We start from the raw sequence: 12,604 nt of genomic DNA, 5'->3' as shown, positions 1-12,604 counted from the left end.
GAGCTACAGCAATCACAGTATCGTACAACATGGGACACAGGATTGATAGAGGAGATAGAGAAGATCGAACGAAGAGCGGCGCGTTTCGTCACGGGACCGTTTAGCTGGCGAGAGAGCGTCACGGAGATGCTAAACAAACTCCACTGGCAGACGTTACAAGAGAGGCGTTGTGCATCACGGTGAGATTTACAATTGAAATTTCGGGATAGCACTTTTCTGGAGTAGTCGGACAACATATTAATTCCCCCCCCCCCCCCCCCCCCCACACACACACACATACATCTCGCGTACTGACCACGAGGAGAAAATTCGAGAAATTAGAGCCAATACAGAGGCTTAAAGACAATCATTCTTCCCACGCACTATTCGCGAGTGGAACAGGGTTGGAGGGATCAGATAGTGATACCGAAAGTACCCTCCGCCACACACCATTAGGTGGCTTGCGGAGTATGATGTAGATGAATTGTGCTGGTAACCATTTGTAGTATCTTCTACATTACACATCACAATTAAAGTGTCACTTTTTTGAAACCCCCTAATTGTCTCAATTAGGGACGCAGAAATTTGATACTTGGTGTTGTAAGTCCTTCCTCTGCAATGGAGAAAAAGCGTGGCGCCCTGCGACGACACTCTCGAGCTCGGCTGCAGTTTGAACACCTAAGTGTCGACAAGCGGAAAAAAGGTCAGATCTCAGAAGTTCCGGTGAGGTGTAAAGTAGGTTTAATGACGTCACATTGGCACCAAATTTCATTCAAATTCCTCCCGACGCCACCGTATATGTGTCACACAATGAGAAAGTCGTCACACCCCTTCTTATCTACATTTCACCCCATCTGTCGCGTCTGCGCCCAGAGTTGAAAGCATGCCGTTTTCTTTTGTGTGGCCAAGAGAAATATTTCAGGCACACCATCCCTTAGAGTCGACACGAAAAGGCCTCAGGAGGTGACATGTATTTAGCGGTCGAAAATGACAGCTCGCAGTGCGATGAACAACGAGCGACGTTCTTCACCATGCTCGACACTGCTGACACCCCACTGATGGCTCAACCCTTCTCTAAGGAGATCGTGGGGCTATGACGCCACTGAACGCAATCTGAGCCCTTTGGAGAGTAGCACGATTTTTACTCTGATATACAGAGTGGAACCGCTAAGGACCGTTCAAAACCGATAAACGAAATATGAACGTGATCCGAAGCAGCAAAAGTTGGTTATGGTTTATCAGCCGTTCTGTTTCGCGCCCTCCTGTGGCGTGATTATTGGGTGGGCGATGCAACATAGGCACATGTGGGAATAAAACGGCAGACGATCATTTTCAGACCTCTCCAGTTCGGCAGCACCTCGGTGCCACCCAGACACGAAGATTGAGCTCTTTAAACGTGTACCTGTACAGATATGTCGATACCCATTCATATGATTGGCGCTCCACTGCAGTTCTAGCGCCTACTACGATACCCGCTGCATTCCGTATGCCAGCAAGCAGGTTCTAGAGCAGTTGCAGAGCACCACTCAGCTGAATGAGGGTCGAAGTCTCTTTACAATTATGTTTCACATGTGCCACCGAGGGGGTTGCCGAACTCGAGGTTCGACGTTTTATGTACGCAGATATCATCGCTTCATCCTTCCATGGTCATGCCATAGGAGGGCGCGAAACAGGAGGATACAAACGCCCTTTACTTCTTCGAATCACGTTCATATTTCGTTCTGAACGGTCGTTAGTGGTTCCACCTTTATACCGAAGCAAAAACCTTGGTAGTGCTACTCCAAAGGGCTCACATCACACATAGAAGGCTTTCAGCCCCACGATGTCCTTGGAGAAGATCTGAATAGCCAGACGAGTGGGTGATGGGGAGGGGGGGGGGGGGCGCAAGAGCGCAGTGTCTGCCGTGTCGGAAATTTTTCAGAACGTCGTGTTGCAGCTCTTTTGTGCTTGATTATTACTGCTGAAGCAGCACTCCATTGGCCGAAGTATACAGGAAGAAATTAGCTATGGATGAGTAAAAGTAGTCACTTACCATAAGCGATTTAGGAAAATCATAAAAAATCTAAATGAGACTTTCCGGACTGAAATACAAGTTCAGTCCTAACAAATAACTGTATCAGTGGTGGGTGTGAGAAAAGGTGAATATTATCAGAACATCGTCGATGTACCGGCCATGTTGATCCTATCTTAATTTGCAATAACTACGTTTTGTATTGATTCAGCAGAAATATGATTTAGTCTCATTATTTTTTAATGCGTGATATATTTCATGATATGTTGCTCTGTACGTTCCTCCACTGCCCAGGCAAGTAAGCCAGAGCGACTGATAAACAGAAAATTTTCCCCGTGCTCAGGAAAACAGGTGATTTGAAGTTGGCCCGCATCTCGTGGTCGTGCGGTAGCGTTCTCGCTTCCCACGCCCGGGTTCCCGGGTTCGATTCCCGGCGGGGTCAGGGATTTTCTCTGCCTCGTGATGGCTGGGTGTTGTGTGCTGTCCTTAGGTTAGTTAGGTTTAAGTAGCTCTAAGTTCTAGGGGACTTATGACCACAGCAGTTGAGTCCGATAGTGCTCAGAGCCATTTGAACCATTTGATTTGAAGTTGTGGAATGTTGGCGAGACAGGTTAGCCTAGCAGCGCTGTAGTGTCGGCTGTACTTCTTCTCAGCCACAGAGATTTTAAAGTGGCACTCTCGTTTGTTCCTAGTGCCTCGTTAATCTAAGCGCACTTCTGATTGGGCGCTACGCACTAGCCTGCGGAACCGTGCAGTCGCTGTTAAGTCCAAATAACTGCCAGGTCCCTGATTACAGACTGTCGCTAGAGGAAGCCGGTCTTAAATTATTCGTAGCTTCTGGTACCCAGTCATTTTCAAGAGTTGTTTATTACAAAAACAACGCGACGTGTATTCAACTCACGGTTGAAGTTCGTCATTGTATAGGTATATGAATGAAACGTCAGTGATTCCGATTGCTTCGTACCGTTTGCTCTTGCATTTTCATCTTGCTTATGATTTAAGTAGTTACTTCTTCGATTTATTGTCCCAAGTGACTGGAAAAGACCACAGGTTACTCCCGTTTACAAAAAGAGTAAAATATCGGATGCGCAGAATTGCAAACCAATGTCGCTAACGTCCGTCTGCTGCAATGTCCTAGAGCATATTCTAAGTTCGAACGTTATGGCATTTCTAGAGGAAAACTAGCTTCCCTCAAAGAATCAGCACGGATTCAGAAAAAAAGCATTCGTGTTAAACACAACTTCCTTTATTCATGCACGACATCTTGCAAACAATAGATGCAGATGGGCAGTGAGATTTCCGTCTCCGTAGTTTTCCGTAAGGCGTTCGACGCTGTGCCACATCATCGACTATTACTCAAAATACCCATACGGATATGGCCGCAAATGTGTGACTGACTTACAGAACCTGGTACATTATACTGGCCGGCCAATGTTCCACAGAAACGAAAGTATCATTGGGCGTGTCCCAAGGACTAAAATGGGACCTCTGCTGTCGATTATTTTCCTGGGTAAGTTTCCCACCGCTCCCCATATGGCGTTACGTTACGATCGTTTTAGCGGTCCAGGTGCTATGATGTGGGGGAGCAGAATGTTGTATGACGGTGGTGACTTCTTCGTCTTTGAACACGGCACCCTCGCCGGCCAACGTTCTTCTGACACTATACTCCTTCCACATATTCGTCTTTTAAGGATTGCGTTCGGTCCTGACTTCATTTTTACATCTTCATCTACATGAATACTCTGCAAGTCACACTTAAGTGCCTGGCAGACGGTTCATCGAAGCAACTTTACAATACTTCTCTATTATTCCACTCTCGAACAGCACGCGGAAGAAACGAACACCTATATCTTTCCCTTATTTTATTATGATGATTATTTCTCCCTATGCAGGCCAGCGTCAACAAAATATTTTCGCATTCGGATGAGAAAGTTGGTGATCACAATTTCGTGAAAAGTTTCCGCCGCAACGAAAAACGCATTTCTTTTAATGGTGTCCATCCCAAATCCTGCATTATGTCCATGACACTCTCTCCCCTATTTCTGCTGCTCTTCGTTGAGCTTTCTCGATGTACTCGTATCTGGTAAGGATCCCAGACCACGCAGCAGTATTCCAAAAGAGGACGGACAAGCGTGATGTAGACAGTCTCTCTAGGAGATCTGTTACATTTTCTAAGTGGTCTGCCAATAAAGTGCAGTCTTTGGTTTGCATCCCCCACAACATTTTCTACGTCTTCCGTCCAATTTAAATTGTTCGTAATTGTAACTCCAAGGTCGTTAGTTGAATTCATGGCATTTAGATTAGACTGATTTGTCGTGTAACCTAAGTTTAAAGCTTTTAGCACTCGTGTGGATGATATCACACTTTTCATTGTTTGGGTTCAACTGCCAATTTTCACACCTTTCACATACCTTTTCTAAATCGTTTTGCAATTTATTTTGATCTTATGATGAGTTTACTAGACGATAAACGGCAGCATCATATGTGCTCAGATTGTCTCCTAAATCGTTTACGTAGATAAGGAACAGCGGAGGGCCTATGATACTATCTTGTGAATCCTTCAGTTACTACGAACTGTGGCCACTCTGATAGGAAATCACGAATCCAGTCACATAATTGAGACAATATTGCAAAAGCCGCTTGTAAGGTACAGTGTCAAAAGCCTTCTCGCAATCTAGAAATACGGAGTAAATTTGAAATTCCTTGTCAATACCATTCAACAATTCGTGTGAGTAAAGAGTTAGCTATTTTACAAGAACGATGTTTCCTAAGCCCGTGTTGACTTTGTGTCAATAGAACGCTCTCTTCGAGATAATTCATAATGTTCGAACACAATACTGTATATGTTCCAAAATCATGCTGCATATCGACATTAGTGATCTGGGCTGTAATTTAGTCGATTACTCCTACCTTGCTTGAATATTGACTTTCCAGTCATTTGGTACGGATCTTTCATCAACCGAGCGGTTGTATATGATTGTTAAGTATGAAGCTATGCATCAACATACTCTGAAACGAACTTACTTGGTATACATTGTGGACCAGAAGACTTGCTTTTATCAAGTGATTTAAGTTGCTTCGCTACTCAAAGGATATCTACTTCCAAGGTACTCACGTTGGCAATGCGCGACCGCATCGAACAAGGCAAGTGGAGGAGGTCTGGGAACAAGAGGCTGTTCGGAGAATGAACTGGGCTGCCCGCTCCTCCCGATTTAAATCCCATCGAGCATGTGTGGAATGTGTACTACAGCACGCCGACTTGCACCAACGACGATTTAGCAGTTGTCGACGTCACTCGTGTAGGAGTGGACGCTCTACCACAAGAACGCGTTCCCAACCATGGCCGGCATGGAAGCATACACTGCCGTCCGTGGCGATCATACACCACGCCCCCTCTTTTGTAAAGTTCAAGGGTTCATCGAGTTTAAAGTAATTAATGTCTTAAAATAAAGATGTCATTCCTGTTCGTCTCGTCGGGTATTTCTTTCAGTAGCCTTCTATTTATACTGTAACAGTTCTTTCTGTGAATTGTCCATCGAGCTATGATACTTGGCAGGGACACATCATGCGAAACTTACTTCCGCTCTTAAGTTTTGCACAGCAGTGTATGTAAACGATTTAACAGGTAGGAGCAGCATCACTATATGATTGTGCGGCGATGATACAGTTGTGTGCAGGAAAGTGTGCGTCTTTGGACGACCATTTTGGATTGCAGAAAGACTTGGACAACATTTTAACTTGATGTAATGAATGGCAGCTCTCTTTAAATGTGGTTAAATGTAAGATAATGTCTACACAGAGAAAAAAGAACATAATTGTATCCATTGTTTTTCGTAAAATGGAGAACAAACCGCCTTCAATCACAAGTTGCGTTTATTTACTGCACTATGCGTTTCGAGCCCTGGAGGCTCATCTTCAGGTGCTTTTTAGTGATTTACATCAGGTTTTTTTAGTTGTTTGCAGTTTAACATTGCATGATGTCTACTTCTGTGCGAAATGCATAGTGAAGTAAGTAAACACAACTTGTGACTGAAGGCGGTTTGTTCTCCATTTTACGAAAAAAGAACAGTATAGCATCAGTTTACAAGACTAGTGGAAAGCATATTCAGCTTGTCACCATGTATAAGTTATTAGGTGTGATGCTAAGGAGCGATCTAAAAAGGGACTTTCACAAAAAGCAGTATTAGGAAAGGCTAATGGAAGACTATGGTTCGTTGGAAGGACTGTGGTGAGTCTGTAAGGAAAATCGCATACAACATGCTAGCGCGACGAGTTCTAGAATACTGTTGCAGTGCGTGGAGTCCTTATGAAGTAGGAGTGACAGCAGGAAGCTAACGAATTCAGAGACGCGGTACTAGGTTCGCAACAGGTCGGTGTAGTCACTCGACAATGTAACAGAAATCCTCGGAAAACTTACATCGGAAGTCTTGGAAGAAAGACAAGCTGTTCTCAGGAAACCCTGTTGCATTAATTTAGCCAACTGGTATCCGAAATAGACTGTGCTATCATTACGCTGCCACTAATGTAGGTATAATGAAAATGAGATGAGGTTAATGCACTTACAGAAACATGAAGACAATCATTTCTCCTAGCTCAGTACGTGAATTGAATAGGAAAGGAAACTGGCAACACTGATATAACACACCCTCCACCCTGCTCCTCACAGTGGCTTTCGGAATGTGGATATACAGTAGATGTATTTTTTACACTACGTCTTTTCCTTAAATAATGGGACGTATTGTTTGTAGTCCGAGTGTTAACTCATGACAAGCAATTTTACTGGAGTATTCGTTTGGAATAGTGTTTTCTGGGCAGCAGTGGAAGTAACATTCCCCATGGTATACATGATCTGAAGGAAGAATGAAGATTAATTTCCAACATCACGTCGACGACGAGGTTACTAGAGACGGAGGATGAGCTCATATTGAGGAAAGAAATCTACCGCTCTCTTCACTACAGAGGAACTGTCCTGGCATTTGCCTTAAGGCGATATAGGTAAGCCACGGGAAACTTACATCTAGACGACCGGATGGGGATCTGAACCACCGTTTTCCCGAAAGCGAGCCTAGTATACTAACCAGTGCGCCACCTCCCTCGGTCACAATTAGTTATATGGGGGAGCAACTTGATTATGGCTATTTTGTTGAATAATGAAGTGGTGCGACCGTGAATTCAAAAATATACGCCAGTTCTTACAAAATAGAAACAGCAACCAGCTACTGTTAATAACGCTATTCCAATAGCACCGTTAACGACTTCGAATCAATGTATTCATCAGACAGCTGTTCACATGAACCTGTAAGTTTATTACTGATCATATTCATGTGTCGTGAAATGATGGAGTTCGGTAGTCGTAATACTGAATTTGGTCACTTAGTCAATTTTGGGAAGAGGAAAAATGGTGAATCGATGAGGAGCAATTTGGGAGTAAAGCATCTTTCACTTCCCCCGCTACAATGCACGAGGGAGTTAGCTCATCAGTGCCGTAACACGATACAGTAGCTATTGATCACGCAACGTTAATACGTCTTTCTGTGATAAGACAGTTACGGCCAAGCTAGAGAAGGTAATCACTACGAAGAGAGTAACAGATCACCCGCATGTCTCGCGAAACAGATGACTTTAAAAGTTGTGATCTAAGCAAGAAGACACTGGTTTAAAATTTCATGGAAAGGAGGCAATAATTTCTTATTGCAACGAGTAGCAAGCGGCTCTGAAATAGACAGATGCAACGATCTTCGCCATTGTTGGTTAAAAGTGTATTGCCCTACAAAGTAATCCCATAGTGCCTACACTAGATACATTCCTACTCTTTTAGCCCTAACACTTTTCCACCTCCAGTGGGATTCCGGAAGTATTCAACTTGTAGCTCTATGCTGGAGATGGTATCGTACTTTAGCTTAAACAGACTGTTTACGGAATATCCGTTATTGAACCTGAACTAAAAGAAAATCCATCAGGCATCACACATCTTATTGATGTATACACACACACACAAAATGATGGAGTTCGGTAGTCGTAATACTGAATTTGGTCACTTAGTCAATTTTGAGAAGAGGAAAACTGGCGAATCGATGAGGAGCAATTTGGGAGTAAAGCATCTTTCACTTCCCCCGCTACAATGCACGAGGGAGTTAGCCCATGGTCTTCAGTCCGTAAGAAACGCAGTGATGTAAGCTAATGCATACCGACTCTCGATCTATGTTACATTTCTTTCATTTAAAATCATGGTGATATGTAAATGATGTAAATGTGAGCCGGCCGCGATGGCCGTGCGGTTCTAGGCGCTGCAGTCCGGAACCGCGGGACTGCAACGGTCGCAGGTTCGAATCCTGCCTCGGGCATGTATGTGTGTGGTGACCTTAGGTTAGTTAGGTTTAAGTAGTTCTAAGTTCTAAGGGACTGATGACCTAAGATGTTAAGTCCCATAGTGCTCAGAGCCATTTTTGTAAATGTGAAGACGAGAGTCTTTAAGAATATTACCCTGCCTCTCACGTAAAACTTCGGTAGCGGGTGGTTCAGCAACTTCATTCCCAGGGAGTGATGAAGAAAGGAAGTACATTATAGGGTCAGCACGAGAAAATATGGGCGTATAATACGCTCTTGCCATTAAATATAACTCGTTCTCCATATAGACACATGACGCAAGCGAGTTGTCTTAAACCACAAACAACACTTTTCTGAATTCAGTCATTCGCCGTCGACAATAACGGAATGCTGTTGACATTTCAAGCGCTGGCTCCGCATGTCAGAAATTTAACGCTCTTAAGATACAAAAGTGATGCTGCGTAGGTCACTTATACGACGAAAGTCTTTGGGGAAAATTGCCCGTAGGACACTGAAAATTTATTGAGATTAAGTTTCCGAGTGTAGCGCTTAAACGCTGCAATTCTGAACAGCGAATTGCAGAATTGAAGGTGGTACTTATAATATTGTATTAGTTAGAAAGCTTTGAAATCTGAGACTATATAAAGAAAAAACCATCATCTTCCTAAAATTGTCGAAATGTCTTTTTTTGAGAAAATCCGCAAACAGTTGCTGTACAAAAAATTTTGATTACATATATTTTCAATGTTATGACGAGTTCGCACCCATCGGATCATTTTCGGATCTGAGTGTGTCTGCTCCAAGAATAAACCGTCAATTTTTATAAGCAATATTCATGCCACGCCGTAGAATAATAAAGTGACTGTAACGTAGGAAATTGTGTTGTTCTCTCACTTAGCATGTATATTGCTTATTATACCGGGCGCATTACTTTTGTAGCGGACATATTCATATCTGAAGATGGTTTGATGGAATCAAAACCAGTCACAACAACAAAAATTTGTGAAACCTAACGCACAATTAAATTTGTTGTACATTAGGTTTGTTGTGTAATATAGAAGTTTTCTGTCGAGGTAGTTTAGGTTTGAAAACTTAAAAGTTCATGAAGACTGCACCAATGGTTCCGTAATTAGTAGCATTCTCTCTTCAAACGCGGTTCGCTCTCGGCTCGCACGGTACAGAACTGAGAAAAGGAAAGCAGTGTTATCTTGTTCCGTGCAGACTTGAGCTCGACAGAGGGAAGAATTGGTTGGGAGTGGTCAGTAGCTGAAAAGAAAGCACAGGTTGGAGAGACCACGAAATTACACTTCGCCATATCTGGCGACGTACTCACTGTGTAAGGCTCCGCTGCGCTGCGACGCGTCGTAAGAGTTTCTGTAGGGCGGCGGGCTCGCTGGTGGCGAACGCGCACACGCACCGTCGCTGGCGGACGAGACTCTAGCGAGGTAAGCGGTGTGGCGAGGTGGCGGTAGCGGTCTCCCTGAGCTACGGTGTGCGCCGTGCCTTCCCGTCCGGCCGTTGCACAGCGACTGCCGTGGACGCCTCGCTTCGGGCCGCCCGCGTACGCCCACCGGCGTCGCGGATGACGTCACCCGGTGCGCACGCGACGGGGCCGCCATCTCACGGTCGACGGCAGCAGCAGGACGGCGCGCAATCGGTGACGCTAGACTGCTGCGTACGGTAGCGGTGACGCCGGGCACGGAAGCCTTGGCGCAGGTGGCAGCGATTCTGTAACAAGGGGACAGATCGGCAAATAATTGGTTCCTTTGCTAACGCCATCACATTTGACGACTTTTAACTACACAGACGACCATTAAAACTGCAACACAGTGAAGATGGCGTGCAACAAACGTCAAAATTGTCGTGAAGTGTATTAGACACTTGGGTGTGCAAATAATAGACATTTCAGCACAATCACGCCAAGTAGTAGACCTACGAGTAATGTCATTATATTCGGAACGGGCTGTTAAAAAAGTCATAGGTTCCTGCAGGAGGTATTATTGGTCAGAACTAGGAGAAGAGTTCCTGTTGCCGGCCGGTGTGGCCGAGCGGTTCTAGGCGCTTCAGTCTGGAACCACGCGACCGCTACGGTCGCAGGTTCGAATCCTGCCTCGGGCATGGATGTGTGTGATGTCCTTAGGTTGGTTAGGTTTAAGTAGTTCTAAGTTCTAGGCGACTGATGACCTCAGATGTTGAGTCCCATAGTGCTCAGAGCCATTTGAACCAGATCCTGTTTGTGAAGCCTGATATTGTCAGAAAAAGAGACGACGGTCTTAACATCATTTATTATACTGAAGAGCCAAAGAAACTGGTACACCAGCCAAATATCGCGAGTATGCAGAAGTGTCGCAACATGACGTGGCATGAACTCAACTAATGCCTGAAGTAGTGCTGGAGGCAATTGACACCATGAAACCTGCAGCACTGTCCACAAAACTGTAAGAGTACGATGGGGTAAAGATTTCTTCTGAGCGGCACGTTGCAAGGCATCCCAGATACGCTCAATAATGTTCATATATGGAGAGTTTGGTACCCAGCAGAAGACTGTTCCTGGACGTACGGGGTGTCGTATTGTCCTGCTGGAATTGCCCAAGTCCGTCGGAATGCATTACGGACATGATTGGATGCAGGTGATCAAACAGGATGCTTATGTACGTGTCATCTGTCAGAGTCGTATCTAGACGTGTCGGGGTCCCATATCACTCCAACTGCACACGCCCCACACTGTTAAAGGGCCTACACCAGCTTTAACAATCCGCTGCTGACATTCAGGTTCCATGTATTCAAACGTTAAAATATGTGTGAAATCTTATGGGACTTAACTGCTAAGGTCATCAGTCCCTAAGCCTACACACTACTTAACCTATATTATTCTAAGGACAAACACACACACCCATGCCCGAGGGAGGACTCGAACCTCCCCCGGGACCAGCCGCACAGTCCATGACTGCAGCGTCTTAGACCGTCCATGTATTCATGAGGTTGTCCCCATACCCGTACACGAAACTCGTCCGACCAGGCAACATGTTTCCAGTCATCAACAGTCCAAACACGTTTTTGACGGGCCCAGGCGAGGCATAAACTTTTGTGTCGTGCAGTCATCAAGGGCACACGAGTGGGCCTTCGGCTCCGAAAGCCCATATCGATGATGTTTCGTTGAATGGTTCGCACGTTGACACTTGTTGATGACCCAACACTGAAATCTGCAGCAATTTGCGGAAGGGTTGCACTTGCGTCACGTTGAACGATTCTCTTCAGTCATCGTTGGTTCCGTTCCTGCAGGATCTTTTTCCGGCAGCAGCGAGATCGGAGATTTGATGTTTTACCAGATTCCTGATATTTACGGCACACTCGTGAGATGGTCGTACGGGAAAATCCTCACTTCATCGCTACCTCGGAGATACTGTGTGCCATCGCTCGTGCACCGACTATAACACCATGTTCAAACTCATTTAAATCTTCATGACATTCCACTGTAGCAGCAGTAACCGATCTAACAACTGCGCCAGACACTTGTCTTATATAGGCGTTGCCGACCGCAGCGCCGTATTCTGCCTGTTTACACATCTCCATATTTTAACAAGCATGCCTATAACAGTGTCTTTGGCACTTCAGTGTATATATATAAAATTGTAATAAATGAAACTTTTACTGGCTAAACCGCAATTTACATTAGACAATTAAAAACTGACGACTGGTTTCGGTTGTATATAACAGCCATCGTCAGTCCTGTAAAAAAGCACAAAAAATCGCCCTTTATTTACCCACATCTTGCAAGATTGCGGAATGTGTTTAAATTTTTGGTGTTACACTGGAATTTGAATGTGTTGATGTCATTTGACAGTTACATAGGGCATGAAGCATATTTCGCTAGTGCCAGGACAGATACCGCCTACAGGAAAATTAAAGACACCGCTGGGAAAAAGAGAATCAGCTCAATGATTATCAGAGCTCAGATGGAAAACCAGTCCTAAGCAAACAAGGAAAGTTGAAAGGTGGAAGAAATATAAGAGGTGCTATACAAGGGAGGTGAACTTGAAGCAGGAAAGGGAAGTACGATAGATGAAGATGAGGTGCGAGATATGATAGTGCGAGAAGCATCGGTGAAAGATCTAAGTCGAAACAAGGCCCCGGCGGTAGACGATATTCCGTCAGAACTACTGATAGCCTTAGGAGAGTCAGCCATGACAAAACTGTTCCATCTCGTGTGCAAGATGTATGAGACAGGCGAAATACACTCAGACTTCAAGAAGAACGCAGTAATCCCAATCGGCCGGCCGGTGTGGC

The 12,604-nt window shown here is 44.8% G+C and overlaps 1 protein-coding gene across 5 annotated transcripts in view; it reads right to left on the bottom strand.

The window, feature by feature from the left end:
* The window catches only part of LOC126174781 (axotactin), a 567,513-nt gene extending 557,692 nt beyond the window's left edge, over positions 1 to 9,821 (bottom strand). For all 5 annotated transcript variants that reach the window (XR_007535484.1, XR_007535485.1, XM_049921127.1 and 2 more), the window contains exon 1: positions 9,651 to 9,821. The gene's annotated coding sequence lies outside the window, so the exon portion shown is untranslated. The remainder of the gene's footprint in view (positions 1 to 9,650) is intronic.
* Positions 9,822 to 12,604: the final 2,783 nt, after the last annotated feature.

Source organism: Schistocerca cancellata, chromosome 3, assembly GCF_023864275.1.
Source record: "Schistocerca cancellata isolate TAMUIC-IGC-003103 chromosome 3, iqSchCanc2.1, whole genome shotgun sequence".
Classification (NCBI taxonomy): domain Eukaryota; kingdom Metazoa; phylum Arthropoda; class Insecta; order Orthoptera; family Acrididae; genus Schistocerca; species Schistocerca cancellata.
This window is presented reverse-complemented; position numbering and strand designations above follow the sequence as displayed.